At 47.9% G+C, this 15,029-nt stretch overlaps 12 non-coding genes across 12 annotated transcripts; all 12 read right to left on the bottom strand.

Annotated features, from left to right (window-relative positions):
* Window positions 1-1,076: 1,076 nt before the first annotated feature.
* TRNAL-UAG (transfer RNA leucine (anticodon UAG)) lies at window positions 1,077-1,158 on the bottom strand. Its single transcript has one exon. It is a non-coding gene; the product is annotated as a tRNA-Leu (tRNA).
* Window positions 1,159-2,302: 1,144 nt separating this feature from the next.
* On the bottom strand, window positions 2,303-2,384 carry TRNAL-UAG (transfer RNA leucine (anticodon UAG)). Its single transcript has one exon. It is a non-coding gene; the product is annotated as a tRNA-Leu (tRNA).
* A 1,144-nt stretch (window positions 2,385-3,528) lies between these two features.
* Window positions 3,529-3,610, bottom strand: TRNAL-UAG (transfer RNA leucine (anticodon UAG)). The gene has a single exon. It is a non-coding gene; the product is annotated as a tRNA-Leu (tRNA).
* A 1,144-nt stretch (window positions 3,611-4,754) lies between these two features.
* On the bottom strand, window positions 4,755-4,836 carry TRNAL-UAG (transfer RNA leucine (anticodon UAG)). The gene has a single exon. It is a non-coding gene; the product is annotated as a tRNA-Leu (tRNA).
* Window positions 4,837-5,980: 1,144 nt separating this feature from the next.
* Window positions 5,981-6,062, bottom strand: TRNAL-UAG (transfer RNA leucine (anticodon UAG)). The gene has a single exon. It is a non-coding gene; the product is annotated as a tRNA-Leu (tRNA).
* A 1,144-nt stretch (window positions 6,063-7,206) lies between these two features.
* TRNAL-UAG (transfer RNA leucine (anticodon UAG)) lies at window positions 7,207-7,288 on the bottom strand. Its single transcript has one exon. It is a non-coding gene; the product is annotated as a tRNA-Leu (tRNA).
* A 1,144-nt stretch (window positions 7,289-8,432) lies between these two features.
* On the bottom strand, window positions 8,433-8,514 carry TRNAL-UAG (transfer RNA leucine (anticodon UAG)). The gene has a single exon. It is a non-coding gene; the product is annotated as a tRNA-Leu (tRNA).
* A 1,144-nt stretch (window positions 8,515-9,658) lies between these two features.
* On the bottom strand, window positions 9,659-9,740 carry TRNAL-UAG (transfer RNA leucine (anticodon UAG)). The gene has a single exon. It is a non-coding gene; the product is annotated as a tRNA-Leu (tRNA).
* Window positions 9,741-10,884: 1,144 nt separating this feature from the next.
* Window positions 10,885-10,966, bottom strand: TRNAL-UAG (transfer RNA leucine (anticodon UAG)). Its single transcript has one exon. It is a non-coding gene; the product is annotated as a tRNA-Leu (tRNA).
* Window positions 10,967-12,110: 1,144 nt separating this feature from the next.
* TRNAL-UAG (transfer RNA leucine (anticodon UAG)) lies at window positions 12,111-12,192 on the bottom strand. The gene has a single exon. It is a non-coding gene; the product is annotated as a tRNA-Leu (tRNA).
* A 1,144-nt stretch (window positions 12,193-13,336) lies between these two features.
* TRNAL-UAG (transfer RNA leucine (anticodon UAG)) lies at window positions 13,337-13,418 on the bottom strand. The gene has a single exon. It is a non-coding gene; the product is annotated as a tRNA-Leu (tRNA).
* Window positions 13,419-14,562: 1,144 nt separating this feature from the next.
* Window positions 14,563-14,644, bottom strand: TRNAL-UAG (transfer RNA leucine (anticodon UAG)). The gene has a single exon. It is a non-coding gene; the product is annotated as a tRNA-Leu (tRNA).
* Between the last annotated feature and the right edge of the window lie 385 nt (window positions 14,645-15,029).

Raw genomic sequence — 15,029 nt, 5'->3', positions numbered from 1 at the left:
TTCAAAATCAAAGCAAAGCATGAACTTGGATTGAATTCTAGCACTGGCTGTGCAAAGCCCGAACTGAACAATAAAGCACACTTGTCAGCCTGAAATTGAAATGTCACCTTTCGGGAGTGCTCTGTTCAACAGCAGTCTGGTAGCCTAGTGGTCAATGTCAGCACCCCTCCATCCAGCAGTCTTGAGTTCAATTCCCGGTGAGGGAGGTCAGATCTTTTCTAGGTTTTTTTTGGTTCTAAAAATGTTTGGGAAGCGAAGGTTCAGGAACATTGCCGGTAGGGAGAGTAAGCTCTTTAAAGGCATGCAATGAGATGTGTTTTTCTTTATTTCTGCATATTTCTGTAGCTAGCTGCATTCTTTCAGTCAACATCCCGCCCCATTTAGTGCTCACGTTTTTAAAGAAGTCCACCATTAGCCCGCAGTGTAAGCCTACCCGGGGCCTCCGCCGATGGTCCATGGTGTGTGGGATCCTTACTGGACCAACCCCAGCCGTAACGCAAATCTTAGCTTTGTCTCATTCGACCCCTAACTCGACCCAAGGAGCTACTGCAAACTCTTAGCCTAACACTAGCCCTAAATGAAAGACGCCTATTGTCCTCACATGTGGGATTTTGTTCTCGCTGCTAGTGCATACGAAACTTGGTTCCGACGTGTCCAGGAGTGGGAGAATTACCAGGGACCTTGCAATCTCGTGCCTGGGGGTTTCTAAGCTGGGCATAGGAGCTCCACTGGATGGAGCCAAGTGTCTTGAACTGAGTTTTTGTGATGCAGCAGGAAAAGGCGCTGCAAAAAGGAGCAACTACCAAGGCAAAGAGATGTGCATTCATTAGGGCATCGTGTCGGCAGATTTGTGGCCCTGCCAAGCACGTGTTTATTGACAGGATCGTGAACGCATGTCCGTTTTCAGTGAACAGTGATTTATGCTTTACCCTTTTTTGGTGAAAACGCACACGAGTCAGATGTGTGCTTTCAGTCTGGGTGTTCAGAAAAGCAAGAATTCATAAACACATGCCATTCCCTGGCTCCCAATTGTCCTGTCTGTACACGTGGCATGAAGATAAAAAAGAAACAGCTATTGGCAGCGGTGGGATTCGAACCCACGCCTCCAAAGAGACTGGAGCCTAAATCCAGCGCCTTAGACCGCTCGGCCACGCTACCCTGCTGGTACTGAAACGAGAGCCTCTGAGACCTGTATTTTTTTAGGGATTGGCTGGTTTGGCCATTAATTCAAAATCAAAGCAAAGCATGAACTTGGATTGAATTCTAGCACTGGCTGTGCAAAGCCCGAACTGAACAATAAAGCACACTTGTCAGCCTGAAATTGAAATGTCACCTTTCGGGAGTGCTCTGTTCAACAGCAGTCTGGTAGCCTAGTGGTCAATGTCAGCACCCCTCCATCCAGCAGTCTTGAGTTCAATTCCCGGTGAGGGAGGTCAGATCTTTTCTAGGTTTTTTTTGGTTCTAAAAATGTTTGGGAAGCGAAGGTTCAGGAACATTGCCGGTAGGGAGAGTAAGCTCTTTAAAGGCATGCAATGAGATGTGTTTTTCTTTATTTCTGCATATTTCTGTAGCTAGCTGCATTCTTTCAGTCAACATCCCGCCCCATTTAGTGCTCACGTTTTTAAAGAAGTCCACCATTAGCCCGCAGTGTAAGCCTACCCGGGGCCTCCGCCGATGGTCCATGGTGTGTGGGATCCTTACTGGACCAACCCCAGCCGTAACGCAAATCTTAGCTTTGTCTCATTCGACCCCTAACTCGACCCAAGGAGCTACTGCAAACTCTTAGCCTAACACTAGCCCTAAATGAAAGACGCCTATTGTCCTCACATGTGGGATTTTGTTCTCGCTGCTAGTGCATACGAAACTTGGTTCCGACGTGTCCAGGAGTGGGAGAATTACCAGGGACCTTGCAATCTCGTGCCTGGGGGTTTCTAAGCTGGGCATAGGAGCTCCACTGGATGGAGCCAAGTGTCTTGAACTGAGTTTTTGTGATGCAGCAGGAAAAGGCGCTGCAAAAAGGAGCAACTACCAAGGCAAAGAGATGTGCATTCATTAGGGCATCGTGTCGGCAGATTTGTGGCCCTGCCAAGCACGTGTTTATTGACAGGATCGTGAACGCATGTCCGTTTTCAGTGAACAGTGATTTATGCTTTACCCTTTTTTGGTGAAAACGCACACGAGTCAGATGTGTGCTTTCAGTCTGGGTGTTCAGAAAAGCAAGAATTCATAAACACATGCCATTCCCTGGCTCCCAATTGTCCTGTCTGTACACGTGGCATGAAGATAAAAAAGAAACAGCTATTGGCAGCGGTGGGATTCGAACCCACGCCTCCAAAGAGACTGGAGCCTAAATCCAGCGCCTTAGACCGCTCGGCCACGCTACCCTGCTGGTACTGAAACGAGAGCCTCTGAGACCTGTATTTTTTTAGGGATTGGCTGGTTTGGCCATTAATTCAAAATCAAAGCAAAGCATGAACTTGGATTGAATTCTAGCACTGGCTGTGCAAAGCCCGAACTGAACAATAAAGCACACTTGTCAGCCTGAAATTGAAATGTCACCTTTCGGGAGTGCTCTGTTCAACAGCAGTCTGGTAGCCTAGTGGTCAATGTCAGCACCCCTCCATCCAGCAGTCTTGAGTTCAATTCCCGGTGAGGGAGGTCAGATCTTTTCTAGGTTTTTTTTGGTTCTAAAAATGTTTGGGAAGCGAAGGTTCAGGAACATTGCCGGTAGGGAGAGTAAGCTCTTTAAAGGCATGCAATGAGATGTGTTTTTCTTTATTTCTGCATATTTCTGTAGCTAGCTGCATTCTTTCAGTCAACATCCCGCCCCATTTAGTGCTCACGTTTTTAAAGAAGTCCACCATTAGCCCGCAGTGTAAGCCTACCCGGGGCCTCCGCCGATGGTCCATGGTGTGTGGGATCCTTACTGGACCAACCCCAGCCGTAACGCAAATCTTAGCTTTGTCTCATTCGACCCCTAACTCGACCCAAGGAGCTACTGCAAACTCTTAGCCTAACACTAGCCCTAAATGAAAGACGCCTATTGTCCTCACATGTGGGATTTTGTTCTCGCTGCTAGTGCATACGAAACTTGGTTCCGACGTGTCCAGGAGTGGGAGAATTACCAGGGACCTTGCAATCTCGTGCCTGGGGGTTTCTAAGCTGGGCATAGGAGCTCCACTGGATGGAGCCAAGTGTCTTGAACTGAGTTTTTGTGATGCAGCAGGAAAAGGCGCTGCAAAAAGGAGCAACTACCAAGGCAAAGAGATGTGCATTCATTAGGGCATCGTGTCGGCAGATTTGTGGCCCTGCCAAGCACGTGTTTATTGACAGGATCGTGAACGCATGTCCGTTTTCAGTGAACAGTGATTTATGCTTTACCCTTTTTTGGTGAAAACGCACACGAGTCAGATGTGTGCTTTCAGTCTGGGTGTTCAGAAAAGCAAGAATTCATAAACACATGCCATTCCCTGGCTCCCAATTGTCCTGTCTGTACACGTGGCATGAAGATAAAAAAGAAACAGCTATTGGCAGCGGTGGGATTCGAACCCACGCCTCCAAAGAGACTGGAGCCTAAATCCAGCGCCTTAGACCGCTCGGCCACGCTACCCTGCTGGTACTGAAACGAGAGCCTCTGAGACCTGTATTTTTTTAGGGATTGGCTGGTTTGGCCATTAATTCAAAATCAAAGCAAAGCATGAACTTGGATTGAATTCTAGCACTGGCTGTGCAAAGCCCGAACTGAACAATAAAGCACACTTGTCAGCCTGAAATTGAAATGTCACCTTTCGGGAGTGCTCTGTTCAACAGCAGTCTGGTAGCCTAGTGGTCAATGTCAGCACCCCTCCATCCAGCAGTCTTGAGTTCAATTCCCGGTGAGGGAGGTCAGATCTTTTCTAGGTTTTTTTTGGTTCTAAAAATGTTTGGGAAGCGAAGGTTCAGGAACATTGCCGGTAGGGAGAGTAAGCTCTTTAAAGGCATGCAATGAGATGTGTTTTTCTTTATTTCTGCATATTTCTGTAGCTAGCTGCATTCTTTCAGTCAACATCCCGCCCCATTTAGTGCTCACGTTTTTAAAGAAGTCCACCATTAGCCCGCAGTGTAAGCCTACCCGGGGCCTCCGCCGATGGTCCATGGTGTGTGGGATCCTTACTGGACCAACCCCAGCCGTAACGCAAATCTTAGCTTTGTCTCATTCGACCCCTAACTCGACCCAAGGAGCTACTGCAAACTCTTAGCCTAACACTAGCCCTAAATGAAAGACGCCTATTGTCCTCACATGTGGGATTTTGTTCTCGCTGCTAGTGCATACGAAACTTGGTTCCGACGTGTCCAGGAGTGGGAGAATTACCAGGGACCTTGCAATCTCGTGCCTGGGGGTTTCTAAGCTGGGCATAGGAGCTCCACTGGATGGAGCCAAGTGTCTTGAACTGAGTTTTTGTGATGCAGCAGGAAAAGGCGCTGCAAAAAGGAGCAACTACCAAGGCAAAGAGATGTGCATTCATTAGGGCATCGTGTCGGCAGATTTGTGGCCCTGCCAAGCACGTGTTTATTGACAGGATCGTGAACGCATGTCCGTTTTCAGTGAACAGTGATTTATGCTTTACCCTTTTTTGGTGAAAACGCACACGAGTCAGATGTGTGCTTTCAGTCTGGGTGTTCAGAAAAGCAAGAATTCATAAACACATGCCATTCCCTGGCTCCCAATTGTCCTGTCTGTACACGTGGCATGAAGATAAAAAAGAAACAGCTATTGGCAGCGGTGGGATTCGAACCCACGCCTCCAAAGAGACTGGAGCCTAAATCCAGCGCCTTAGACCGCTCGGCCACGCTACCCTGCTGGTACTGAAACGAGAGCCTCTGAGACCTGTATTTTTTTAGGGATTGGCTGGTTTGGCCATTAATTCAAAATCAAAGCAAAGCATGAACTTGGATTGAATTCTAGCACTGGCTGTGCAAAGCCCGAACTGAACAATAAAGCACACTTGTCAGCCTGAAATTGAAATGTCACCTTTCGGGAGTGCTCTGTTCAACAGCAGTCTGGTAGCCTAGTGGTCAATGTCAGCACCCCTCCATCCAGCAGTCTTGAGTTCAATTCCCGGTGAGGGAGGTCAGATCTTTTCTAGGTTTTTTTTGGTTCTAAAAATGTTTGGGAAGCGAAGGTTCAGGAACATTGCCGGTAGGGAGAGTAAGCTCTTTAAAGGCATGCAATGAGATGTGTTTTTCTTTATTTCTGCATATTTCTGTAGCTAGCTGCATTCTTTCAGTCAACATCCCGCCCCATTTAGTGCTCACGTTTTTAAAGAAGTCCACCATTAGCCCGCAGTGTAAGCCTACCCGGGGCCTCCGCCGATGGTCCATGGTGTGTGGGATCCTTACTGGACCAACCCCAGCCGTAACGCAAATCTTAGCTTTGTCTCATTCGACCCCTAACTCGACCCAAGGAGCTACTGCAAACTCTTAGCCTAACACTAGCCCTAAATGAAAGACGCCTATTGTCCTCACATGTGGGATTTTGTTCTCGCTGCTAGTGCATACGAAACTTGGTTCCGACGTGTCCAGGAGTGGGAGAATTACCAGGGACCTTGCAATCTCGTGCCTGGGGGTTTCTAAGCTGGGCATAGGAGCTCCACTGGATGGAGCCAAGTGTCTTGAACTGAGTTTTTGTGATGCAGCAGGAAAAGGCGCTGCAAAAAGGAGCAACTACCAAGGCAAAGAGATGTGCATTCATTAGGGCATCGTGTCGGCAGATTTGTGGCCCTGCCAAGCACGTGTTTATTGACAGGATCGTGAACGCATGTCCGTTTTCAGTGAACAGTGATTTATGCTTTACCCTTTTTTGGTGAAAACGCACACGAGTCAGATGTGTGCTTTCAGTCTGGGTGTTCAGAAAAGCAAGAATTCATAAACACATGCCATTCCCTGGCTCCCAATTGTCCTGTCTGTACACGTGGCATGAAGATAAAAAAGAAACAGCTATTGGCAGCGGTGGGATTCGAACCCACGCCTCCAAAGAGACTGGAGCCTAAATCCAGCGCCTTAGACCGCTCGGCCACGCTACCCTGCTGGTACTGAAACGAGAGCCTCTGAGACCTGTATTTTTTTAGGGATTGGCTGGTTTGGCCATTAATTCAAAATCAAAGCAAAGCATGAACTTGGATTGAATTCTAGCACTGGCTGTGCAAAGCCCGAACTGAACAATAAAGCACACTTGTCAGCCTGAAATTGAAATGTCACCTTTCGGGAGTGCTCTGTTCAACAGCAGTCTGGTAGCCTAGTGGTCAATGTCAGCACCCCTCCATCCAGCAGTCTTGAGTTCAATTCCCGGTGAGGGAGGTCAGATCTTTTCTAGGTTTTTTTTGGTTCTAAAAATGTTTGGGAAGCGAAGGTTCAGGAACATTGCCGGTAGGGAGAGTAAGCTCTTTAAAGGCATGCAATGAGATGTGTTTTTCTTTATTTCTGCATATTTCTGTAGCTAGCTGCATTCTTTCAGTCAACATCCCGCCCCATTTAGTGCTCACGTTTTTAAAGAAGTCCACCATTAGCCCGCAGTGTAAGCCTACCCGGGGCCTCCGCCGATGGTCCATGGTGTGTGGGATCCTTACTGGACCAACCCCAGCCGTAACGCAAATCTTAGCTTTGTCTCATTCGACCCCTAACTCGACCCAAGGAGCTACTGCAAACTCTTAGCCTAACACTAGCCCTAAATGAAAGACGCCTATTGTCCTCACATGTGGGATTTTGTTCTCGCTGCTAGTGCATACGAAACTTGGTTCCGACGTGTCCAGGAGTGGGAGAATTACCAGGGACCTTGCAATCTCGTGCCTGGGGGTTTCTAAGCTGGGCATAGGAGCTCCACTGGATGGAGCCAAGTGTCTTGAACTGAGTTTTTGTGATGCAGCAGGAAAAGGCGCTGCAAAAAGGAGCAACTACCAAGGCAAAGAGATGTGCATTCATTAGGGCATCGTGTCGGCAGATTTGTGGCCCTGCCAAGCACGTGTTTATTGACAGGATCGTGAACGCATGTCCGTTTTCAGTGAACAGTGATTTATGCTTTACCCTTTTTTGGTGAAAACGCACACGAGTCAGATGTGTGCTTTCAGTCTGGGTGTTCAGAAAAGCAAGAATTCATAAACACATGCCATTCCCTGGCTCCCAATTGTCCTGTCTGTACACGTGGCATGAAGATAAAAAAGAAACAGCTATTGGCAGCGGTGGGATTCGAACCCACGCCTCCAAAGAGACTGGAGCCTAAATCCAGCGCCTTAGACCGCTCGGCCACGCTACCCTGCTGGTACTGAAACGAGAACCTCTGAGACCTGTATTTTTTTAGGGATTGGCTGGTTTGGCCATTAATTCAAAATCAAAGCAAAGCATGAACTTGGATTGAATTCTAGCACTGGCTGTGCAAAGCCCGAACTGAACAATAAAGCACACTTGTCAGCCTGAAATTGAAATGTCACCTTTCGGGAGTGCTCTGTTCAACAGCAGTCTGGTAGCCTAGTGGTCAATGTCAGCACCCCTCCATCCAGCAGTCTTGAGTTCAATTCCCGGTGAGGGAGGTCAGATCTTTTCTAGGTTTTTTTTGGTTCTAAAAATGTTTGGGAAGCGAAGGTTCAGGAACATTGCCGGTAGGGAGAGTAAGCTCTTTAAAGGCATGCAATGAGATGTGTTTTTCTTTATTTCTGCATATTTCTGTAGCTAGCTGCATTCTTTCAGTCAACATCCCGCCCCATTTAGTGCTCACGTTTTTAAAGAAGTCCACCATTAGCCCGCAGTGTAAGCCTACCCGGGGCCTCCGCCGATGGTCCATGGTGTGTGGGATCCTTACTGGACCAACCCCAGCCGTAACGCAAATCTTAGCTTTGTCTCATTCGACCCCTAACTCGACCCAAGGAGCTACTGCAAACTCTTAGCCTAACACTAGCCCTAAATGAAAGACGCCTATTGTCCTCACATGTGGGATTTTGTTCTCGCTGCTAGTGCATACGAAACTTGGTTCCGACGTGTCCAGGAGTGGGAGAATTACCAGGGACCTTGCAATCTCGTGCCTGGGGGTTTCTAAGCTGGGCATAGGAGCTCCACTGGATGGAGCCAAGTGTCTTGAACTGAGTTTTTGTGATGCAGCAGGAAAAGGCGCTGCAAAAAGGAGCAACTACCAAGGCAAAGAGATGTGCATTCATTAGGGCATCGTGTCGGCAGATTTGTGGCCCTGCCAAGCACGTGTTTATTGACAGGATCGTGAACGCATGTCCGTTTTCAGTGAACAGTGATTTATGCTTTACCCTTTTTTGGTGAAAACGCACACGAGTCAGATGTGTGCTTTCAGTCTGGGTGTTCAGAAAAGCAAGAATTCATAAACACATGCCATTCCCTGGCTCCCAATTGTCCTGTCTGTACACGTGGCATGAAGATAAAAAAGAAACAGCTATTGGCAGCGGTGGGATTCGAACCCACGCCTCCAAAGAGACTGGAGCCTAAATCCAGCGCCTTAGACCGCTCGGCCACGCTACCCTGCTGGTACTGAAACGAGAGCCTCTGAGACCTGTATTTTTTTAGGGATTGGCTGGTTTGGCCATTAATTCAAAATCAAAGCAAAGCATGAACTTGGATTGAATTCTAGCACTGGCTGTGCAAAGCCCGAACTGAACAATAAAGCACACTTGTCAGCCTGAAATTGAAATGTCACCTTTCGGGAGTGCTCTGTTCAACAGCAGTCTGGTAGCCTAGTGGTCAATGTCAGCACCCCTCCATCCAGCAGTCTTGAGTTCAATTCCCGGTGAGGGAGGTCAGATCTTTTCTAGGTTTTTTTTGGTTCTAAAAATGTTTGGGAAGCGAAGGTTCAGGAACATTGCCGGTAGGGAGAGTAAGCTCTTTAAAGGCATGCAATGAGATGTGTTTTTCTTTATTTCTGCATATTTCTGTAGCTAGCTGCATTCTTTCAGTCAACATCCCGCCCCATTTAGTGCTCACGTTTTTAAAGAAGTCCACCATTAGCCCGCAGTGTAAGCCTACCCGGGGCCTCCGCCGATGGTCCATGGTGTGTGGGATCCTTACTGGACCAACCCCAGCCGTAACGCAAATCTTAGCTTTGTCTCATTCGACCCCTAACTCGACCCAAGGAGCTACTGCAAACTCTTAGCCTAACACTAGCCCTAAATGAAAGACGCCTATTGTCCTCACATGTGGGATTTTGTTCTCGCTGCTAGTGCATACGAAACTTGGTTCCGACGTGTCCAGGAGTGGGAGAATTACCAGGGACCTTGCAATCTCGTGCCTGGGGGTTTCTAAGCTGGGCATAGGAGCTCCACTGGATGGAGCCAAGTGTCTTGAACTGAGTTTTTGTGATGCAGCAGGAAAAGGCTCCGCAAAAAGGAGCAACTACCAAGGCAAAGAGAGGTGCATTCATTAGGGCATCGTGTCGGCAGATTTGTGGCCCTGCCCTGAACGTGTTTATTGACAGGATCGTGAACGCATGTCCGTTTTCAGTGAACAGTGATTTATGCTTTACCCTTTTTTGGTGAAAACGCACACGAGTCAGATGTGTGCTTTCAGTCTGGGTGTTCAGAAAAGCAAGAATTCATAAACACATGCCATTCCCTGGCTCCCAATTGTCCTGTCTGTACACGTGGCATGAAGATAAAAAAGAAACAGCTATTGGCAGCGGTGGGATTCGAACCCACGCCTCCAAAGAGACTGGAGCCTAAATCCAGCGCCTTAGACCGCTCGGCCACGCTACCCTGCTGGTACTGAAACGAGAGCCTCTGAGACCTGTATTTTTTTAGGGATTGGCTGGTTTGGCCATTAATTCAAAATCAAAGCAAAGCATGAACTTGGATTGAATTCTAGCACTGGCTGTGCAAAGCCCGAACTGAACAATAAAGCACACTTGTCAGCCTGAAATTGAAATGTCACCTTTCGGGAGTGCTCTGTTCGACAGCAGTCTGGTAGCCTAGTGGTCAATGTCAGCACCCCTCCATCCAGCAGTCCTGAGTTCAATTCCCGGTGAGGGAGGTCAGATCTTTTCTAGGTTTTTTTTGGTTCTAAAAATGTTTGGGAAGCGAAGGTTCAGGAACATTGCCGGTAGGGAGAGTAAGCTCTTTAAAGGCATGCAATGAGATGTGTTTTTCTTTATTTCTGCATATTTCTGTAGCTAGCTGCATTCTTTCAGTCAACATCCCGCCCCATTTAGTGCTCACGTTTTTAAAGAAGTCCACCATTAGCCCGCAGTGTAAGCCTACCCGGGGCCTCCGCCGATGGTCCATGGTGTGTGGGATCCTTACTGGACCAACCCCAGCCGTAACGCAAATCTTAGCTTTGTCTCATTCGACCCCTAACTCGACCCAAGGAGCTACTGCAAACTCTTAGCCTAACACTAGCCCTAAATGAAAGACGCCTATTGTCCTCACATGTGGGATTTTGTTCTCGCTGCTAGTGCATACGAAACTTGGTTCCGACGTGTCCAGGAGTGGGAGAATTACCAGGGACCTTGCAATCTCGTGCCTGGGGGTTTCTAAGCTGGGCATAGGAGCTCCACTGGATGGAGCCAAGTGTCTTGAACTGAGTTTTTGTGATGCAGCAGGAAAAGGCGCTGCAAAAAGGAGCAACTACCAAGGCAAAGAGATGTGCATTCATTAGGGCATCGTGTCGGCAGATTTGTGGCCCTGCCAAGCACGTGTTTATTGACAGGATCGTGAACGCATGTCCGTTTTCAGTGAACAGTGATTTATGCTTTACCCTTTTTTGGTGAAAACGCACACGAGTCAGATGTGTGCTTTCAGTCTGGGTGTTCAGAAAAGCAAGAATTCATAAACACATGCCATTCCCTGGCTCCCAATTGTCCTGTCTGTACACGTGGCATGAAGATAAAAAAGAAACAGCTATTGGCAGCGGTGGGATTCGAACCCACGCCTCCAAAGAGACTGGAGCCTAAATCCAGCGCCTTAGACCGCTCGGCCACGCTACCCTGCTGGTACTGAAACGAGAGCCTCTGAGACCTGTATTTTTTTAGGGATTGGCTGGTTTGGCCATTAATTCAAAATCAAAGCAAAGCATGAACTTGGATTGAATTCTAGCACTGGCTCTGCAAAGCCCGAACTGAACAATAAAGCACACTTGTCAGCCTGAAATTGAAATGTCACCTTTCGGGAGTGCTCTGTTCAACAGCAGTCTGGTAGCCTAGTGGTCAATGTCAGCACCCCTCCATCCAGCAGTCTTGAGTTCAATTCCCGGTGAGGGAGGTCAGATCTTTTCTAGGTTTTTTTTGGTTCTAAAAATGTTTGGGAAGCGAAGGTTCAGGAACATTGCCGGTAGGGAGAGTAAGCTCTTTAAAGGCATGCAATGAGATGTGTTTTTCTTTATTTCTGCATATTTCTGTAGCTAGCTGCATTCTTTCAGTCAACATCCCGCCCCATTTAGTGCTCACGTTTTTAAAGAAGTCCACCATTAGCCCGCAGTGTAAGCCTACCCGGGGCCTCCGCCGATGGTCCATGGTGTGTGGGATCCTTACTGGACCAACCCCAGCCGTAACGCAAATCTTAGCTTTGTCTCATTCGACCCCTAACTCGACCCAAGGAGCTACTGCAAACTCTTAGCCTAACACTAGCCCTAAATGAAAGACGCCTATTGTCCTCACATGTGGGATTTTGTTCTCGCTGCTAGTGCATACGAAACTTGGTTCCGACGTGTCCAGGAGTGGGAGAATTACCAGGGACCTTGCAATCTCGTGCCTGGGGGTTTCTAAGCTGGGCATAGGAGCTCCACTGGATGGAGCCAAGTGTCTTGAACTGAGTTTTTGTGATGCAGCAGGAAAAGGCGCTGCAAAAAGGAGCAACTACCAAGGCAAAGAGATGTGCATTCATTAGGGCATCGTGTCGGCAGATTTGTGGCCCTGCCAAGCACGTGTTTATTGACAGGATGGTGAACGCATGTCCGTTTTCAGTGAACAGTGATTTATGCTTTACCCTTTTTTGGTGAAAACGCACACGAGTCAGATGTGTGCTTTCAGTCTGGGTGTTCAGAAAAGCAAGAATTCATAAACACATGCCATTCCCTGGCTCCCAATTGTCCTGTCTGTACACGTGGCATGAAGATAAAAAAGAAACAGCTATTGGCAGCGGTGGGATTCGAACCCACGCCTCCAAAGAGACTGGAGCCTAAATCCAGCGCCTTAGACCGCTCGGCCACGCTACCCTGCTGGTACTGAAACGAGAGCCTCTGAGACCTGTATTTTTTTAGGGATTGGCTGGTTTGGCCATTAATTCAAAATCAAAGCAAAGCATGAACTTGGATTGAATTCTAGCACTGGCTGTGCAAAGCCCGAACTGAACAATAAAGCACACTTGTCAGCCTGAAATTGAAATGTCACCTTTCGGGAGTGCTCTGTTCAACAGCAGTCTGGTAGCCTAGTGGTCAATGTCAGCACCCCTCCATCCAGCAGTCTTGAGTTCAATTCCCGGTGAGGGAGGTCAGATCTTTTCTAGGTTTTTTTTGGTTCTAAAAATGTTTGGGAAGCGAAGGTTCAGGAACATTGCCGGTAGGGAGAGTAAGCTCTTTAAAGGCATGCAATGAGATGTGTTTTTCTTTATTTCTGCATATTTCTGTAGCTAGCTGCATTCTTTCAGTCAACATCCCGCCCCATTTAGTGCTCACGTTTTTAAAGAAGTCCACCATTAGCCCGCAGTGTAAGCCTACCCGGGGCCTCCGCCGATGGTCCATGGTGTGTGGGATCCTTACTGGACCAACCCCAGCCGTAACACAAATCTTAGCTTTGTCTCATTCGACCCCTAACTCGACCCAAGGAGCTACTGCAAACTCTTAGCCTAACACTAGCCCTAAATGAAAGACGCCTATTGTCCTCACATGTGGGATTTTGTTCTCGCTGCTAGTGCATACGAAACTTGGTTCCGACGTGTCCAGGAGTGGGAGAATTACCAGGGACCTTGCAATCTCGTGCCTGGGGGTTTCTAAGCTGGGCATAGGAGCTCCACTGGATGGAGCCAAGTGTCTTGAACTGAGTTTTTGTGATGCAGCAGGAAAAGGCGCTGCAAAAAGGAGCAACTACCAAGGCAAAGAGATGTGCATTCATTAGGGCATCGTGTCGGCAGATTTGTGGCCCTGCCAAGCACGTGTTTATTGACAGGATCGTGAACGCATGTCCGTTTTCAGTGAACAGTGATTTATGCTTTACCCTTTTTTGGTGAAAACGCACACGAGTCAGATGTGTGCTTTCAGTCTGGGTGTTCAGAAAAGCAAGAATTCATAAACACATGCCATTCCCTGGCTCCCAATTGTCCTGTCTGTACACGTGGCATGAAGATAAAAAAGAAACAGCTATTGGCAGCGGTGGGATTCGAACCCACGCCTCCAAAGAGACTGGAGCCTAAATCCAGCGCCTTAGACCGCTCGGCCACGCTACCCTGCTGGTACTGAAACGAGAGCCTCTGAGACCTGTATTTTTTTAGGGATTGGCTGGTTTGGCCATTAATTCAAAATCAAAGCAAAGCATGAACTTGGATTGAATTCTAGCACTGGCTGTGCAAAGCCCGAACTGAACAATAAAGCACACTTGTCAGCCTGAAATTGAAATGTCACCTTTCGGGAGTGCTCTGTTCAACAGCAGTCTGGTAGCCTAGTGGTCAATGTCAGCACCCCTCCATCCAGCAGTCTTGAGTTCAATTCCCGGTGAGGGAGGTCAGATCTTTTCTAGGTTTTTTTTGGTTCTAAAAATGTTTGGGAAGCGAAGGTTCAGGAACATTGCCGGTAGGGAGAGTAAGCTCTTTAAAGGCATGCAATGAGATGTGTTTTTCTTTATTTCTGCATATTTCTGTAGCTAGCTGCATTCTTTCAGTCAACATCCCGCCCCATTTAGTGCTCACGTTTTTAAAGAAGTCCACCATTAGCCCGCAGTGTAAGCCTACCCGGGGCCTCCGCCGATGGTCCATGGTGTGTGGGATCCTTACTGGACCAACCCCAGCCGTAACGCAAATCTTAGCTTTGTCTCATTCGACCCCTAACTCGACCCAAGGAGCTACTGCAAACTCTTAGCCTAACACTAGCCCTAAATGAAAGACGCCTATTGTCCTCACATGTGGGATTTTGTTCTCGCTGCTAGTGCATACGAAACTTGGTTCCGACGTGTCCAGGAGTGGGAGAATTACCAGGGACCTTGCAATCTCGTGCCTGGGGGTTTCTAAGCTGGGCATAGGAGCTCCACTGGATGGAGCCAAGTGTCTTGAACTGAGTTTTTGTGATGCAGCAGGAAAAGGCGCTGCAAAAAGGAGCAACTACCAAGGCAAAGAGATGTGCATTCATTAGGGCATCGTGTCGGCAGATTTGTGGCCCTGCCAAGCACGTGTTTATTGACAGGATCGTGAACGCATGTCCGTTTTCAGTGAACAGTGATTTATGCTTTACCCTTTTTTGGTGAAAACGCACACGAGTCAGATGTGTGCTTTCAGTCTGGGTGTTCAGAAAAGCAAGAATTCATAAACACATGCCATTCCCTGGCTCCCAATTGTCCTGTCTGTACACGTGGCATGAAGATAAAAAAGAAACAGCTATTGGCAGCGGTGGGATTCGAACCCACGCCTCCAAAGAGACTGGAGCCTAAATCCAGCGCCTTAGACCGCTCGGCCACGCTACCCTGCTGGTACTGAAACGAGAGCCTCTGAGACCTGTATTTTTTTAGGGATTGGCTGGTTTGGCCATTAATTCAAAATCAAAGCAAAGCATGAACTTGGATTGAATTCTAGCACTGGCTGTGCAAAGCCCGAACTGAACAATAAAGCACACTTGTCAGCCTGAAATTGAAATGTCACCTTTCGGGAGTGCTCTGTTCAACAGCAGTCTGGTAGCCTAGTGGTCAATGTCAGCACCCCTCCATCCAGCAGTCTTGAGTTCAATTCCCGGTGAGGGAGGTCAGATCTTTTCTAGGTTTTTTTTGGTTCTAAAAATGTTTGGGAAGCGAAGGTTCAGGAACATTGCCGGTAGGGAGAGTAAGCTCTTTAAAGGCATGCAATGAGATGTGT

The sequence above is a fragment of the Ambystoma mexicanum genome, chromosome 1p (assembly GCF_040938575.1).
Source record: "Ambystoma mexicanum isolate Mex_15411 chromosome 1p, UKY_AmexF1_1, whole genome shotgun sequence".
In the NCBI taxonomy this organism is placed as follows: domain Eukaryota; kingdom Metazoa; phylum Chordata; class Amphibia; order Caudata; family Ambystomatidae; genus Ambystoma; species Ambystoma mexicanum.
The sequence above is the reverse complement of the archived record's forward strand: the minus strand, read 5'-3'. Positions and strand labels throughout refer to the sequence as shown.